Source organism: Oncorhynchus nerka, linkage group LG6 (genome assembly GCF_034236695.1).
Source record: "Oncorhynchus nerka isolate Pitt River linkage group LG6, Oner_Uvic_2.0, whole genome shotgun sequence".
Classification (NCBI taxonomy): domain Eukaryota; kingdom Metazoa; phylum Chordata; class Actinopteri; order Salmoniformes; family Salmonidae; genus Oncorhynchus; species Oncorhynchus nerka.
In genome coordinates this window covers 18,363,925-18,369,085 of record NC_088401.1, presented here as the reverse complement: position 1 = coordinate 18,369,085, position 5,161 = coordinate 18,363,925, and positions in this window count along the sequence as shown.

The window sequence follows — 5,161 nt, the reverse complement described above, 5'->3', positions numbered from 1 at the left end:
GTTCAAGGGGGCCGAATACTTTCGCAAGGCACTGTACTTCCAAAGTTGTGGCAAAATGGCTTAAGGACAACAAAGTCAGGGTTTGGAGTGGCCATCACAAAGCTCTGACCTCAATCCTAGAGAACATTTGTGGGCAGAACTGAAAAATCATGTGCGAGCAAGGAGGCCTACAAACCTGATTCAGTTACACCAGCTCTGTCAGGAATGGGCCAAAAGTTACTCAACTTATTGTGGGAAGCTTGTGGAAGGCTACCCGAAACGTTTGACCCAAGTTAAACAATTTAAACACAATGTTACCAAATATTAATTGAGTGTATGTAAACTTCTGACCCACTGGGAATGTGATGAAAGAAATAAAAGCTGAAAGAAATAATGCTCTACAATTATTCTGACATTTCACATTCTTAAAATAAAGTGATGATCTTAACTGACCTAAGACAGGGAATTTTTACTAGGATTAAATGTCAGGAATTGTTAAAAACTGAGTTTAAATGTATTTGGCTAAGGTGTATGTAAACTTCTGACTTCCGACTGTATATATATATATACTCATTAAAATACAGAAACACAGTCATGGTAAGCGCAAATAAATCAGCACAATTCACCCACAAAAACAGTTACACTCCCAATCAATACTTTAAATTGCCCGAATGGCTCCAGAATATCAAGATGAAATGTATACTGATCAAAAATATAAATCTAACATGCAACAATTTAATTGATTTTACAGTTCTTAAGAGGAAATCAGTCAATTGAAATGAAGTCATTAGCCCCTAATCAATAGATTTCATGACTGGGAATAATAAAGGTATCTGTTGGTCACAGATAACTTGAAAAAATGGGCCTCACAATGGGTCTCAGGATCTCGATGTCACGGCCGTCGTTAAAGGAAGACCAAGGAGCGTGGTGAGCGTACATTTTCCTTTTATTTATGTAAAATGTCGCCAACAAAACAAGCAATAACAAAAACGGTTCATGGTAGAGAAATTAACATTCAATTCTCTGGCAACAGCTCTGGTAGACATTCCTACAATCAGCATGCCAATTGCACGCTCCCTCAAAACTTAAGACATTTTTGGCACATTTTAGAGTGGCCTTTTATAGTCCCCAACACAAGGTGCACCTGTGTAATGATCATGCTGTTTAATCGGCTTTTTGATATGCCACACTTGTCATGATCTTGGCAAAGGAGAAATGCTCACTGTATTTTGTTTATTTTTTCTATTTTGTTCCAGCAATACGGCGCAATAAAACTAAACAGATTTACCTAGTTTGGTGGAGACCGTAGGAACCTCAAGAGTTAACCAATCCTGTGAATGGGTTAGGCATCTCAGGTGACTATACTTCAACAGCAAAGTTAGATAATAATGATGTTTCTGAAGTAGGGCCTTGTAAACACAAAGGGAGAAATGTAGAGATCTGCAGGTCTTTAGGAATGTCCAGCCAACCTTTTGATACAGGATTTAGTGGTTAGTGTCAAACCTGTAACAAAATGCAGGGCACTATGGTAGATGGCATCCAATGGTTTAAGAGTAGTAGCAGCTGCACTTTGATAAATAATATCACCATAATCAAGAACACATAAGCAGACCTCATCCCCTCAGTAGAGGATGCCTGGCTATTCTTTAAAAGTGCCTTCCTCACCATCTTAAATAAGCATGCCCCGTTCAAAAAATGTAGAACCAGGAATACATATAGTCCTTGGTTCACACCAGACCTATCTGCCCTTGACCAGCAAAAAAACATCCTGTGGCGTTCTGCATTAGCATTGAATAGTCCCCGTGATATGCAACTTTTCAGGGAAGTTAGAAACCAATTTACATAGGCAGTTAGGAAAGCTAAGGCTAGATATTTCAAACAGAAATTTGCATCCTGTAGCACAAACTCAAAAAAGTTCTGGGACACTGGAGAATAAGAGCACCTCCTCCCAGCTGCCCACTGATCTGAGGCTAGGAAACACTGTTACCACCAATAAATCCACTATAATTGAGAATTTCAATAAGCATTTCTCTACGGCTGGTCATGCTTTCCACCTGGCTACCCCTACCCCGGTCAACTGCCCGGCACCCTCCACAGCATCCCGCCAAAGCCCCCACCATTTCTCCTTCACCCAAATCCAGACAGCTGATGTTCTGAAAGAGCTAAAAAAAAAATGGACCCCTACAAATCAGCCGGGCTAGATAATCTGGACCCTCTCTTTCTAAAATGATCTGCCGAAATTGTTGCAATCCCTATTACTAACCTGTTTAATCTCTCTTTCATATCATCTGAGATTCCCAAAGATTGGAAAGCTGCCGCGGTCATCCCCCTCTTCAAAGGAGGTCACACTCAAGACCCAAACTGCTACAGACCTATATCTATCCTACCCTGTCTTTCTAAGGTCTTCGAAAGTCAAGTTAACAAACAGATTACCGACCATTTCGAATCCCACCGTACCTTCTCTGCTATGCAATCTGGTTTTAAAGCTGGTCATGGGTGCACCTCAGCCACGCTCAAGGTCCTAAACGATAACATAACCGCCATCGATAAGAGACATTACTGTGCAGCTGTATTCATCAACCTGGTCAAGGCTTTCGACTCGGTCAATCACCACATTCTTATTGGCAGACTCGACAGCCTTGGTTTCTCGAATGATTGTCCCGCCTGGTTCACCAACTACTTCTCTGATAGAGTTCAGTGTGTCAAATCGGAGGGCCTGTTATCCTGGCCTCTGGCAGTCTCTATGGGGGTGCCACAGGGTTTAATTCTCAGGCCGACTCTCTTCTCTGTGTACATCAATGATGTTGCTCTTGCTGCTGGTGATTCTCTGATCCACCTCTACGTAGACGACACCAACTAACCTCCAGACCAGCTTCAATGCCATACAACTCTCCTTCCGTGGCCTCCAACTGCTCTTAAATGCAAATAAAACTAAATGCATTCTATTCAATCGATCACTGCCCGCACCTGCCCGCCCGTCCAGCATCACTACTCTGGACGGTTCTGACTTAGAATACGTGGACAACTACAAATACCTAGTGTAAACTCTCCTTCCAGACTCATATTAAGCATCTCCAATACAAAATTATATCTAGAATTGGCTTCCTATTTCGCAACAAAGCATCCTTCACTCAAGCTGCTCAACAAATTGGATGCAGTCTATCACAGTGCCATCTGTTTTGTCACCAAAGCCCCATAACTACCCACCATTGCGACCTGTACACTTGCTTCATACTTGTCACCAGACCCACTGGCTAAAGATTATCTACAAGTCTCTGCTAGGTAAAGCCCTGCCTTATCTCAGCTCACTGGTCACCATAGCAGCACCCACTCGTAGCACGCGCTCCAGCAGGTATATCTCACTGGTCACCCCCAAAGCCAATTCCTCCTTTGGTCGCCTTTCCTTTCAGTTCTCTGCTGCCAATGACTGGAACGAACTGCAAAAATCACTGAAGCTGGAGACTCATATCTCCCTAACTAGCTTTAAGCACAAGATGTCAGAGCAGCTCACAGATCACTGCACCTGTACATAGCCCATCTGTAAACAGCCCATCTATCTACCTTATCCCCATACATTATTTATTTATTTATCTTGCTCATTTGCACCCCACTTGCACCTTCATCTTCTGCACATCTACCATCCTAGTGTTTAACCTCTGCGCACAGAACCCGGTAGCGGGATGAAATTCGACAACATACGGTGATCGCTACATAAATAGTCATATTAAACATTAATCAAAATACAAGTGTCTCACATGTTTCGAAAGACTAGAATCTTGTTAATCCAACTGCGTTGTCAGATTTAAAAAATAATTTACTGCGAAAGAATACGATGCGATTATCTGAGGAAAGAGCCCCCTAAAAAACAACTATTTCAACCAGCACAGGCGTAACAAAATCACAAACTGCAATAAAATAAATAGTTTACCTTTGACGATCTTCCTCTGTTTCCAATCCCAATGCTCATTGTTACACAATGAATGGTCTATTGTTTGATAAAATCAATTTTTATAGCCTAACACGAAACATTTTGTGAACCGCTTGTGTCGTGAATTCCGTCTCATTCCATTTTCGACGACACACTCGAGGTAAATACACACACAGAACGTGACTTTTCCAGTCATGTTTGGTTTCATTGCAATCAACTGGTTTGTTTGTAACACAACCAAACCTGATGGGTCATTTCGCGGGACGTATTGACTGAAAGAAACCGATTTGAATACAACAAGTAATGACATCATTGTGCACCAATGATTTGCCCGCTGTTTCGTTGATTGACTGTATTTTAACCCAATGACCACTGATCGTCTTAAAATCTATGTAATGTTTATGTGATATGGCAATATGTAATGTTTATGTGTTGGAAGACCAACCCATGTAGTAAACTCCGATGTAAAGAGGGTCATTCACCATTGAAGTTTCATACCGGAAGACGCAACGCACAGTGTTGTTTTGCTAAAGCGCTTATTCAGCTGTTTATATATCAATCAGTATGGCGACTATGTCAGAGAAAGCTAAATCTAAGTCTAGATATACAGATGAACACACCATTTTAGAAGAAATTGATCGAGGACGATTAATTTAGCGATTCCCAAATTAAGGAATATTTTTTGAACGGAAAGAGGACATCGTTTTGGACTGGTAAGTTCTTCTCATGCTAATGCCGTTGTTTGAAATTAATAATATAAAATATTATTTGTGAAATGAAATAGCCTATTTGAGGCTGTTGAGGGGAGGGCAGGCCCACAACAATGGCCAAAGTGAAATGGAGACAGTAGATACAGCTGGTCTGTTGTAATATAATAAAGACAGTAGATCTAGCTGGTCTGTCATAATATAATAGAGACAGTAGATCTAGCTGAAATGTCATAATATAAATTAGACAGTAGATCTAGCAGGTCTATAATAATATATTCAACCTTATGTTCCCTGTACTCTATATATATCTGTTTATTATACCTGTTGATACAGGGCTCGTATGTGAAACTATTCTAACGGAACATTTTCTTTCACAGTGACACTGACTCCGAATGGCAGCCTCCAGTGCCAAGGTGTCCATCCCCCACTGAAGCTGGAGCCCCCTCCTGCCACAAGTGGTGTTCATCTGCCCAAATGTATTTCTGCAGGCATGGATGTGCTATGGCACCTGGCATCAGCAGCATAATATTGTGTCGAGGACTGA